Source organism: Arachis hypogaea, chromosome 2 (assembly GCF_003086295.3).
Source record: "Arachis hypogaea cultivar Tifrunner chromosome 2, arahy.Tifrunner.gnm2.J5K5, whole genome shotgun sequence".
Taxonomy (NCBI): domain Eukaryota; kingdom Viridiplantae; phylum Streptophyta; class Magnoliopsida; order Fabales; family Fabaceae; genus Arachis; species Arachis hypogaea.
Genome location: NC_092037.1, coordinates 76,742,843 through 76,757,005, shown reverse-complemented (window position 1 = coordinate 76,757,005; position 14,163 = coordinate 76,742,843).

The window sequence follows — 14,163 nt, the reverse complement described above, 5'->3', positions numbered from 1 at the left end:
GTGCGTTTTTGGCAACAACTTGGTAGCTTAACCTTACCTTCTTTGAGGAAGCATAACTTGAGCTAGGAAAGTCCAATTGAGATGATTCCAGTGGCATTGGAAAATAGACATCAAGAGCTTTTCAATGATGTATAATAGTCCATATTGAAGCAGAAGGTTGACACTCAAATTCTGGGCTACATTTAGCATGAAAATAGAGCCAAGAAGGGGAAAAGCAAGTTGTTAGCAACAACTTGGGCTAGCAACGCCCAAGTCTCAAACTTCACTTCCAGGAAATTGTGATGCACGTTGCCAACATGCATTAAGGCCAGCGTTATTGACAAAAACGCCAAGCCAATGGGCCAGAAGCATGATGAATGAACTCTTCCTTTCCAAGTCTAGTAACACTTCTTCCAATTGAGCCAAGAATTCAACAAAGAGGAAGCCCATATTGCTAACCCAATTCAAGATCTTTGAAAGAGTTTTAGGAGTAGTATAAATAGAAGAGATTGGTGTACGTGTAAAGGACTTTTTACACTTTTTGACACTTAGAACTTTTTCATACTTTTAGCACTTTATTTTGAGAACTCTTTAGTACTTCCGGGAGGATACCCGGATAGCAATTTTTGGTTCCTCTTGGAACTTCTCTTCTTCATTTTCTGAAGCTTTAAGCATTTCATTCTTCTTCTTCATCTTTCTTTGCACTTAGTTTAATTTTGGTTTATGGCAATTGTTGTTGAGATTGGAGCTATGACTCACTAAAACCCACTTTCATTAGGGGAAAGAGCTCTGCTTGTTGAAATGAATTGGTGAACTCATCTTCTCCTCCTCAATTCTAGTGGTTGATCTAAAGAGGGAATTCTTGATCTTCAAAGATTCAACCACCATCGAGAGAGGGGTTAATCTATATGAATTATGTGGTGAATTTGAGGAATGAGCCACATAATTCAGTTTAGAGTTCATCCTTTCATGATTCCTTTAATCAATATACCTCGGTTAGTATGTGAGATGTAACTCTCCTTGGTTGAGATTATTGGAATTGTGTGGCTGGATTAAATTTGAGCTTCATCTCTTCTCATGAACAATTAGATCACGAGAGTGGCAATTGGTTATGTTGAGAGAGATTGAATCACCAAGAGATTGGGATTCAATCAACCACTTGCCATGGATCTGTACCCATGATTGAGAAGGATTTGACTAACATCAATTCATGAAAACTTGCATCTCTGATCCCTAATGATCCTCTCTATCATTAATTCTCATTTCTTTTGCTCTTAGTGCTTGAATACCCATTACCCAATTCCCTTTTACATTCTTGCAATTTATTATTCTTGTCATTTACATTCTGTTTCTTTATTTCTTGCTATTTACTATTTTGCTCTTTAGAATTCAGCACTTTATTTTCTTGCAATTTACTTTTGATGTCATCTAAGTTTCTTGCACTTTAAGTTTCCGTTATTTACTTTCCCTTTATTTCTTTCTCTTAGTTCTTTACACTCTTTGCCATTTAAATTCTTGCAACTATTTTCAAAAATCAAAATGCTCATGAAATCAAAACCATGTTCGCTTGACTAAATCTACCATTTAACTAAAGTTGCTTAATCTACCAATCTCCGTGGGATCGACCTCACTCTTTGTGAGTTTTATTACTTGATACGACCCGGTATACTTGCCGATTGCACGTGAAATTTCAATTTTATGTATCAAGTTTTTGGCGCCGTTGCCGGGGATTGGAAAGATTGACAATGATTAAGTGAAAGGTGGTTTAGATTAAGCATTTTCTTTGTGTTTTTGTTAAGCCCACTAACTGTTTGATATTTTGTTTCACTAACCCCAATTTCACTCTAGTTCTAGAATGTCTCACTTGTGATTTTGGTTTTGTTTGTGTATGTCAGGAGCTAGTAGACGTAATATTGAGGACGAGAGAACCCTCCGAAGGATAAGGAGAGCAGAAAGAGGAAAGTTCATAGTTGGTGAAGAGGAGTCAGAGGAATCAGAGGGAGAAGATCAAGTCATGGAGGATGAGATGCAAAATCCTCCTGGAGGGGTCAACAATAATGGTGGACAAGCTAGAAGGGTGTTATCCTCGTATACTATCCCTGACCCAAGACATTGTGGGAGCAGTATTGCTACACCAAATGTTCAGGCCAATAACTTTGAGTTAAAACCTCAGCTCATCACTTTGGTACAGAACAATTGCTCTTATGGAGGGGGACCTCTTGAAGACCCAAATCAACATCTCTCTGTTTTTCTGAGGATATGCAATACAGTGAAGACAAATGGAGTGCATCCAGATGTCTACAAGTTGTTGCTATTTCCATTCTCTTTGAGGGATAAAGCCACTCAATGGCTAGAATCATTCCCCAAGGAAAGCACCAATGATTGGAATGAAGTGATGAGCAAATTTCTAGCAAAGTTCTACCCACCTCAAAAGATCATCAAGTTGAAGACAGAGGTTCAGACTTTTAGGCAAATGGAAGGGGAGTCATTGTATGAAGCCTGGGAAAGATATAAAGCACTAATGAGAAGATGTCCCCCTGACATGTTTAGTGATTGGGTTAAGCTCCAAAACTTCTATGAAGGCTTAAGCTTCGAAGCAAGGAAGGGACTAGATTACTCATCAGGAGGATCACTCAACATGATGAAAACTGCCGAGGAGGCCCAAGACCTCATTGAGATTGTGGCAAACAATCAATATTATTACTCATCAGAGAGGCAGCACAATCCGACCCCAAAGAAAGGTGTAATGGAGCTTGAAGGTGTTGATGCTATCTTGGCACAAAATAAGTTAATGCACCAACAAATCCAACAACAAATGGAGATGATAACAAAGAGAATGGATGGTTTGCAACTTGCAGCAGTGAACACAACAAATCAACCATTGCTTGAATGGAACCAAGGTGAAGGGACCAATGTTGAACAACCACAAGAACAAGTTCAATACATGCAGAATACTTCAAATTCTCAGGATGAATTTCATGGTGATACATACAACCCATCTTGGAAAAATCATCCCAATCTAAAGTGGGGTGAAAACCATTGGCAAAAGAATAGCAACCACAATCAAACCCGTAACCCAAACAACCAAAATCACCATGCCAACAACACTAACCAATATAGAAAAACACAAAACACATATCAACCACCCCATCATAACTCACAAACTCACCAAAATAACTTCTCTGCACCATCATCCAACTCACAAAATTACCACACTAATCCACCCAACAACTTCCAACAACAATCAACCCCCATCATACCCCCAATTGACCATCATGAAACTAGAATCTCAAGTCTTGAAGCAACCTTGCAAGCACTTGCTCAAACCACTCAAGCCTTAGCTAAGGGACACAAGGAACATGAGGTCATCATGAAGAATATTGAGAGACAAGTGGGACAATTAGCCAAACAAGCCGAGCGACCAACCAATGTTCTCCCAAGTGACACAATACCCAACCCAAGAGAAGAATGTAAGGCTCTGCAGTTAAGGAGTGGCAAGGTAGTTAGTGAAAGTTCGAATAAAGAAGCAATAAAACCCAAAGAGCAAGACACAGTGGAAGTAAATGTGGAAAGGCAAGATGAAGAAAAGGCTTCAACATCTAACAAGGGCAAAGAAGTTGTCAAGCCACAAGGCAATCCACCCAGACAAAGGAGCAACCATGATAGCAATGGGAGTGTGAATCCACAACAAGAAAACAAAAATGAAGGAGTAAAAGCCTATGTACCCAAGCTTCCATACCCAACTAGGATACACAAAGGAGCAAAGGACCAACAATTCCCAAGGTTCTTGGAAATCTTCAAGAAACTTGAAATCAACATCCCATTGGCAGAAGCTCTGGAACAGATGCCATTATATGCAAAGTTTCTTAAGGAATTGATCACAAAGAAGAGAAGTTGGCAAGAAAAAGAAACGGTGATTCTCAATCAAGAGTGTAGTGCCATCATTCAAAAAGGGCTACCTCCAAAACTCAAAGACCCTGGCAGCTTTCTCATACCCTGCACAATTGGGAGCATGGCTGTTGACAAGTCACTTTGTGATCTGGGAGCAAGCATTAACCTAATGCCCCTTACCATGATGAAGAAAATGATGATTGAAGAGCTTAAACCCACAAGGATGTCACTCCAACTTGCTGACAGATCCATCAAAATACCAAATGGAGTAGTTGAGAACCTCTTGGTGAAGGTGGGAAACTTCATATTCCCAGCTGATTTCGTGGTCCTAAACATGGATGAAGAGGGAAACAATTCAGTCATTCTTGGTAGACCCTTTTTGGCTACAGCTAGAACAATCATTGATGTGGAAAAAGGAGAGATGATTTTCAGAGTGCATGATGAGCAAATGACCATAAATGTCTTCAAAGCAATGCAACACCCTGTTGAGAAAGAAAATTGCATGAGGATTGATGTAGTAGATTCTTTGGTTGAAGAAGTGCTTGACACAAACCATCAAATGAAACAAGAGGAAGTCCATAACATCAAGGGACAAGAAGAGAACAAATTGGAAGCATCAGAGGAACCAAGTGAAGCTACCAAAGAAGAGGCACCACAACAAGAGTTGAAACCACTACCCCCTCATCTTAAATATGCATTCCTTGGTGAGAAGGATAGCTTCCCAGTAATCATCAATTCCACATTGAATGCAGAGGAAGAAGAAAAGCTCCTTGTGGTTTTGAGAGCTCACAAAGAGGCGTTGGGATGGACCATTGATGACTTGAAAGGCATAAGCCCTGCTGTATGCATGCACAAGATACTTTTAGAGGAGAATTCCAAACCAGTGGTACAACCCCAAAGAAGATTGAATCCCACAATGAAGGAGGTAGTTCAAAAGGAAGTTCTGAAGTTGTGCAAGGCTGGGATCATCTACCCTATATCTGACAGCCCATGGGTTAGTCCAGTGCAAGTAGTACCTAAGAAAGGAGGCATGACTGTCATTGTTAATGAGAAGAATGAGCTTATTCCAACACGAACAGTGACAGGGTGGAGGATGTGCATAGACTATAGGAGGCTGAATGATGCCACACGGAAAGATCACTTCCCTCTACCTTTCATTGATCAGATGCTTGAAAGGTTGGCTGGCCATGCCTATTACTGTTTTCTTGATGGATATTCTGGGTATAATCAGATTGTGGTTGACCCCATGGATCAAGAGAAGACTTCCTTTACTTGTCCCTTTGGAGTCTTTGCATATAGGAGAATGCCATTTGGACTGTGTAATGCCCCAGCTACCTTTCAAAGGTGCATGCTATCAATCTTCTCAGACATGGTAGAAAAATTTATTGAAGTCTTTATGGATGATTTCTCTGTTTTTGGTGATTCCTTCAATACTTGCTTGCATCATCTTACCCTAGTCTTGAAAAGGTGCCAAGAAACCAATTTAGTTTTGAATTGGGAGAAGTGCCATTTCATGGTACCCGAAGGCATTGTTCTTGGTCATAAAATTTCAAGAAAGGGTATAGAAGTTGACAAGGAAAAAGTAGAAATTATAGAAAAACTCCCTTTTCCAACTAGTGTGAAAGCCGTTAGAAGTTTCTTAGGACATGCTGGGTTCTATAGGAGATTCATCAAAGATTTTTCCAAAATAGCAAAGCCACTAAGCAATTTGTTGGTGGTAGACAATCCTTTTATCTTTGATGATGAATGCAAACATGCTTTTGAAACTCTAAAGGCTAAGCTCACCACAGCACCAATCATCACACCCCCAAGTTGGGGACTACCTTTTGAACTCATGTGTGATGCAAGTAACCTTGCAATTGGTGCTGTGTTGGGGCAGAGGAAGGAAAAGAAGCTTCATGTTATTTACTATGCAAGTAAGGTATTGAATGAAACTCAAAGAATCTACACCACAACAGAGAAAGAGTTACTAGCCGTGGTATATGCTTTTGATAAGTTTAGACAATATTTGATTGGATCTAAAGTCTTAGTGTACACTGACCATGCTGCTATTAAGTATCTTATGTCAAAACAGGATGCCAAACCAAGGCTAATCAGATGGGTGCTACTCCTACAAGAGTTTGACATTGAGATCAAAGATAGAAAGGGCAGTGAAAATCAAGTTGCTGATCACTTATCAAGGGTACCACAAGATGCATACCAAGACAACCTTCCATCAATAAATGAAGAGTTTCCAGATGAACACCTCTTGCACATTCAACATGTCCCTTGGTTTGCAGACATGGCCAACTACAAGGCGGGAAGAATCATTCCACAAGAGTACACAAAACAACAAGTTAAGAAGCTGTTGCATGAGGCTAGGTTCTTCTTTTGGGATGAACCATTCTTGTTCAAAGATGCACAGATGGAATGATAAGAAGATGTGTGTCAGAGGATGAGATGAAGAACATACTATGGCATTGTCACAACTCTAGTTATGGTGGTCATTTTGGAGCTGAAAGAACGGCTGCAAAGGTCCTTCAAAGTGGTTTCTATTGGCCTTCAATCTTCAAGGATGCTAGAGAGTTTGTGAGCCATTGCAATGAATGTCAAAGAACAGGGGGTTTGTCAAAGAAAAATGAGATGCCTCAAAAGTTCATTTTGGAAGTGGAACTCTTTGATCTGTGGGGAATAGATTTCATGGGACCTTTTCCTCCATCCTACACATTCAAATACATCTTGGTAGCAGTAGAGTATGTCTCCAAATGGGTAGAAGCAATAGCCACCACCACATGTGATACCAACGTGGTCTTGCAATTCCTCAAGAAGAACATATTCACTAGATTTGGAGTGCCCAAAGGACTTATAAGTGATGGGGGAAGCCACTTTTGCAACAAGCAACTAAATTCTTTACTCCACAAATATGGTGTTACTCACAAAGTGGCCACACCATATCACCCACAAACCAATGGGCAAGCTGAACTTGCCAACAGAGAGCTAAAAAGGATCTTGGAGAAAACTGTGGGAACAACAAGAAAGGATTGGGTTAGGAAGCTGGATGATGCACTTTGGGCATATAGGACAGCCTTCAAGACACCCATAGGAAAATCTCCATTTCAGCTGGTGTATGGAAAGGCATGCCACCTCCCCGTGGAGCTTGAACATAAGGCCTTTTGGGCCACCAAACTTCTGAATTTAGATGCTCAAGCAGCAGGAGAGAAGAGGTTGCTACAACTCAATGAACTTGAGGAGTTCAGATTGGAGGCATATGACAATGCCAAAATATACAAAGAGAGAGCAAAGAGATGGCATGATAAGAGGATCTCTCAAAGAACATTCGAACCGGGCCAAAAGGTGTTGTTATTCAACTCAAGATTGAAGATCTTCCCTGGGAAGCTGAGGTCTAGATGGACTGGTCCATACACCATCACCAAAGTATCACCTCATGGCTATGTCGAATTACTTGATGAAGCCTCAAAACAAACCTTCACAGCTAATGGACATAGGGTGAAGCACTATTTTGGTGGCCCTTGGAGCAAGGAAGAGAGTGTGCAACTCTTAACATGAGCAAAGAAACTGCAGTGTCGAGCTAAGGACAATAAACAAAGCGCTTCATGGGAGGCAACCCATGCACAGGGAGTCTTTTATTTTCATACTTTAGTAGTCAATAATAATTAAGTAGACTAGTACATAGTGTATGCAAGGCACTAAGTTTGGTGTGACCAATCTTGAAGTAATGGCAAAAGTGTGTTCTACAACACTTAGCCACAAACTAAGTTTGGTATCCATACATACACGAAAATGCTAGACTATGAAAGTATAGTCATTTATTTTAGTAAAAAAAAAAAAAAACGTGAAATAGCCTATAATGAAGGTAAAATACTAAGTTTAATGTGGCTATCTTTGGAATTAATTCCATAGAACACTTAGTCACAAACTAAGTTTGGTGTCTTTACTTGCATTATTAATGCTAGAAAAAATAGATTAGGGAATCAATTCATAAATTTTAATTTTAGTTTAGTCAATTTTGCATAGGAATATCATCATAAGTTTTTAGCTATTAATGTCACTTTAAGAATCTCAAGCTTTTGGAATTTTGTTGCAGGAAAGAAAGAAAGAAGTGATGGGGAATCTTGGAAGCATATAATGAAAGAAAGAAAGAAGTGATGGGGAATCTTGGTGAGTGAAGTCACGGATACACAAGGAAGGGAAGTCACATGAGTTTTGAACTTTGTGCATGGGGAAAAACAACTCAACATGCATTGGGCACAAGGAAGCATGCTCCCCATGCCATGACCGAGCCTTAAATGTCACTAGAACCATGCATCCTCACCAAAAGTTCACTTTAAATACTTCAACCACATTCATCAAACCTCATTCTTCATCACTCATTCTTCTACCCCATAACCTCATTTCATTACCCGAACTCATACTCAACCTCCAACCTATTCCATGTTTCACAAATTCTAGCCTTGAACCTCATCTTTACCCAACAAAACTCTTGAAGCATCACATCTCCTCACATAACCGAAACACTCCACCCCCCTTCACCATCATTTTCTAGCTTGCCCAAGTCACGTTGTGTCATATATCCCCCCATTTACAACCATTTTCCTTGTGCTTGAGGACAAGCATTCATCTAAGTTTGGTGTTGGGGAGATTCAACCTTGCAAGTGAATCTCAATGGCCTCATCATCAAGGGATAGGAGAGAAGATGAATTTGATCAAAGAAGATTCAAATCCAAACACAACGAGCGTATCTTCAGCTGGATGTCAAGCAAAGATGTTGTTCCAGAGTTACCATTCAAGCTGAGAAAAGATGACTATCCTGAAATACAAAAAATAATCAGAAAAAGGGGATGGGAGCTTCTCTGTGACCAACCTCAAGAAGTGAGCATGCTTCTCATCCATGAGTTCTACACTAATGTGATAAGAGAATATGATGATGAAGAACCATACATGAGTTATGTAAGAGGTGTGACTGTTGATTTTAGCCCGGACACCATCAACAGGGTGCTAAAGGTCAAGGCAAAACAGTTCAAACGAGCTAGCTATGAAGAAAGGGTTGAAAATGACCCAAGATACATGGATGTGGTAAGTGACTTATGCAGAGTAGGCATGGATTGGGTGCTGGATTCACATGGACAACCACTCAAACTTCGGAGAGGTGATCTCATACCTCAAGCAAAAGGATGGCATGACATAGTGAGGAGATCATTGATGTCCACTTCAAATAATTCTGAGGTAACGGTGAATAGAGCAATAATGATCCATTTTATAATGAAAGGAGGGGAAATCAATGTTGGAGACATTATAGCCAAGAACATCATTGACATAGCTCAAAAAGTCAAACAGGACAGCTGGCTAGGATATCCTAGTACCATTCTGCGCCTATGTGAAGAAGCTGGAGTGCCTCTGGAAGAATTTGGAGAAACTGATGTGGTCTCTGTTGGAAAGCCTCTTACTCGAGAAAGGTTGGAATTCATCACCACAACCCAATTGGAAAGGCAACCTTTAGCAAGAAGGAAGAAAAGGAAAGAAGCAAGACAAGAGGAGGAGCTTCAAGAAATGGAAGAACCTCACACCTTGAACATGAATCAACTCCAAGCCACCTTGGAAGGAATTTCTGGGCAATATTCACAAATTCAAAGAAGCCAAGAGGAACAAGCTCAACAACAAAGGGACCTTTGGCAATTGATGGACCAACAAAGAGGGATTCAAGTTCAATGGATGAACCAACAAAATGAATACCAAACACACATGATGGAATTACAACAAGAACAATATGCCAAGATGCAGGAAGCCATCAACAATTCAACTGTGGAACATGAAAAAGCCATGGAGAAAGTAATACAAGAACAAGCTCAACTAAGGATAGAGCAAGCTCAGCAAAGAGAACTTCTCCATAGATTGGATGCTAGACATAATACATTTCACAAAGAGTTCAATGAAAGCAGAATGTTCAGGGAAGCCAGGCATAAGGACAGACTTGACTATGATATATGCACCCAAGAAAAGCTCAGTTACCTCTGTTCCACACCCCCATTACTCAACCCACAAATTAAAACCTTTAATGAAGCTCGCAAGATATTTGAAGAGCAGGAACTTGCAAGGGTGAGATTTAATCAACAGAGGCTAAATGAGACAATGATAAGCTCAGGAGTGTGGCAAAGAGAAGAGGGGGATGCAACAACAAAACAACAAGGAGAACTAAGAAGGAAAAAGAAAAAGATCCAAAGGGGATGCAACAACAAAACAACAAGGAGAACTAAGAAAGAAAAAGAAAGAAGATCCAAAGGGCAAAGAAAAGCAAGGAGAATCAAGCAAGGGAAAAGGGACATGAAGACTAAAGGTGGTGAAGTTCCTTTGTTTTTCTTTATGTTTTATCGAATAAAGAAGATGTATGTCTGAAATATGGTATACCTTCTAAGATGCATTTTTTTTCTTTTCTCTTTGAAGCATTATCTTTTATGTTGCCCATTCCATGCATCACTACTCACAAGTTTGGAATGGTTGCTTGTCTTAAGTACTTTTACTTGTCAATGGAATAAAGATGTAGTTTGAGCAAGAACAGAGAGAAATCTAGCTTAAAAAGGATCATGTTGTCCCATAAGAAAAGTGCTAGTACATTTATTGTGAAAGAATCAATGTTCAAGAAATTCAAAAGAATGCTTGCTTATACAAGACTAGTTCGGTTAAGGATCACAAAGACTTTATCAGTAAAAGCACAAATAACCTTGACAATAAAGAAAATAGAGTACAAAGAATGAAAGGCTAGGCATCAATGACAAAATTTGGATATGTGTCTGTGGTGATTGATGTTAAGAGACATACTTGGGCTAGTAAATCCGAGGGGTGCTTCATCACCCGATAACTTGAGTTAACTAACTCGGGATTATCGATTGAAAACCCACAATCAAGAGTAGCTCTATAACAGAACATTTAGCAACCCAAAGAGGTGCTGGACACCACTATCCAAACAAAATTTCAATGTTATATGCCTGTGATTGAATGTGTTAAGGAGAGAGGCTTGAGTTAGTAAATCTTTAAGAGTGTCTCAACACTTAACAACTTGAACCAACTGGTTTGGGATTGTTGATTGAAAGCTTATGCTAAAGAGCCGCCTTAAGACAAGATTTCGAGCTCATTTAAAATGAAAAAAAGGGGAATATAAAAAAGAAGAGAAGCATCAAGGAAAGAATGGTTCAAGGTTCATGTGCTAAGGTATAGAAGAAGTCTAGTGAAGTTAACCAATTTAGTATTGAAGCAAGAATTTCAATTGAAAAAGTTGAATAGTTGTGTTCGATTACAATAAATTAATGACCACACAAGTGAGGATGACATGCTCAATGAAAATTACTCTCTGGAAGAACATTCAAGTCTTACATCTTATATTCTTGTGACAAAGTTTCTATATTTTGCTTGAGGACAAGCAACACTTTAAGTTTGGTGTTGTGATGCAATTGCATATTTGTTATATTAGCTAGTTAGTTTAGTTGGTTTTAGCTTAATCTCACTCATTTTCTCTAAATAAACAAGTCCTTTTATGAGTTTTATCTTCATGCATGAGAACACCAAGGAACATATTGATTCTAGCCAAATTCATGCAAATGATTTAAAGAATACATACATGAATGAATATGAATGAATCTCATGAAATTTATTGCATGAATTGGTAAGACTTTGAAGCTATTTCCTTTGTTGATGATAGGTGATGAAACAAGGAAGCATGGAAGCAAGAATGATGCAAGCTGGGCAAGAAGAAGAAGTTGGCGTTGCAACTTGGGAATAGGGGGCGTTTTTATGGACAACGCCAGGCAACCAAGAAGAAGAAGTTGGCGTTGCCAACTTGGGAATGTGGTGCGTTGTTGGAGGCAACGCCAGGCAGCCTTGGAAGCAAAGTTGGCGTTACCAACTTGAGGAATAGGCTGCGTTGTTTAAGGCAACGCCAGGCAACCTTGGAAGAGAAGTTGGCGTTGCTAACTTGGAGAAAGGAGTGAGTTACTATGGACAACGCACACAAGCAAGGAACTTGGGCCATGAAGGAGCTTCGAGGGCGTTGCCAACGCCAGGAACCATAGGCGTGTCCTAGGCAACGCCACACAAACAAGGAACTTTGCCCAGCCAGGAAGCTCGAGCACGTTGCCAACGTGCTACTTCACTGGCGTTATTCAAGGCAACGCCAAGCAACTTTGGCACCATAGGAAACAACCTCGAGGGCGTTGCCAACGCCAGGATCATTGGCGTGTTCCTTGGCAACGCCAGAAATGGTTGCTTGCTAGGCACCAAATCTTGGGGCCAGCCAGGTGCCAACGCCAGAATGTGCTGCAGCCAGGTTGCCAACGCCAGATGTGCTGCACCAGGTTGCCAACGCAGAATGTGCTGCCAGCCAAGTTGCCAACGCCAGAATCAAGTGCCCAACCGCCAACCACGTTGCCAACGCCAGGAAGCCTTGCCAACCACGTTGCCAACGCCAGGAAGCCTTGCCAACCACGTTGCCAACGCCAGGAAAGCCTTGCCAGCCACGTTGCCAACGTGGGAAGCAAGTTTTAGAGCCTTGAAGAAGGCTCGAGCACGTTGCCAACGCCAGCTTCTATGGGCGTGTTCAATGGCAACGTGGGAAGCAATGCCTGGAGCTAGGAAAGAAGGCTCGAGCACGTTGCCAACTCAAGAAAGCATTGGCGTGTTTGGCAACAACGCCAGGAAGCTTTGGATGATGAAGAATAGAGGCACCACGTTGCTAACTTGGAATATAGGGGCGTTATCCACAACAACTCCAACAAGGCAGCCTGACCATGTCCACTTCAATGGAAGATATCTTGAGCTACAGAGATCCAAATTGAGTGCTTCCAGTTGCGTTGGAAAGCTAACATTCAGAGCTTTCCAACCATATATAATAGTCTATGGTGGAGCACAAAATTGAAGCCAAACCAGAGTCATCTTTAGGCCCTAAAAACAAGAACATGAAGTGAAATTCAAGAAGGCTAGAGATGAGCCCTGGAGGGGGCACGAGCACGTTGCCAACGTGCTAGCAAGGGGGCGTGTTTTGCAACAACGCCAGCCCCAAGTCCCTGCCTTGGGAGGTTAGGCACGGGCACGTTGCCAACTTGGGAGTGAAGGTGCGTTTTTGGCAACAACTTGGCAGCTTAACCTTACCTTCTTTGAGGAAGCATAACTTGAGCTAGGAAAGTCCAATTGAGGTGATTCCAGTGGCATTGGAAATAGACATCAAGAGCTTTTCAATGATGTATAATAGTCCATATTGAAGCAGAAGGTTGACACTCAAATTCTGGGCTACATTTAGCATGAAATAGAGCCAAGAAGGGGAAAAGCAAGTTGTTAGCAACAACTTGGGCTAGCAACGCCCAAGTCTCAAACTTCACTTCCAGGAAATTGTGATGCACGTTGCCAACATGCATTAAGGCCAGCGTTATTGACAAAAACGCCAAGCCAATGGGCCAGAAGCATGATGAATGAACTCTTCCTTTCCAAGTCTAGTAACACTTCTTCCAATTGAGCCAAGAATTCAACAAAGAGGAAGCCCATATTGCTAACCCAATTCAAGATCTTTGAAAGAGTTTTAGGAGTAGTATAAATAGAAGAGATTGGTGTACTTGTAAAGGATTTTTACACTTTTTGACACTTAGAACTTTTTCATACTTTTAGCACTTTATTTTGAGAACTCTTTAGTACTTCCGGGAGGATACCCGGATAGCAATTTTTGGTTCCTCTTGGAACTTCTCTTCTTCATTTTCTGAAGCTTTAAGCATTTCATTCTTCTTCTTCATCTTTCTTTGCACTTAGTTTAATTTTGGTTTATGGCAATTGTTGTTGAGATTGGAGCTATGACTCACTAAAACCCACTTTCATTAGGGGAAAGAGCTCTGCTTGTTGAAATGAATTGGTGAACTCATCTTCTCCTCCTCATTCTAGTGGTTGATCTAAAGAGGGAATTCTTGTCTTCAAAGATTCAACCACCATCGAGAGAGGGGTTAATCTATATGAATTATGTGGTGAATTTGAGGAATGAGCACATAATTCAGTTTAGAGTTCATCTTTCATGATTCCTTTAATCAATATACCTCGGTTAGTATGTGAGATGTAACTCTCCTTGGTTGAGATTATTGGAATTGTGTGGCTGGATTAGATTTGAGCTTCATCTCTTCTCATGAACAATTAGATCACGAGAGTGGCAATTGGTTATGTTGAGAGAGATTGAATCACCAGAGATTGGGATTCAATCAACCACTTGCATGGATTGTACCCATGATTGAGAAGGATTTGACTAACATCAATTCATGAAATGCATCTCTG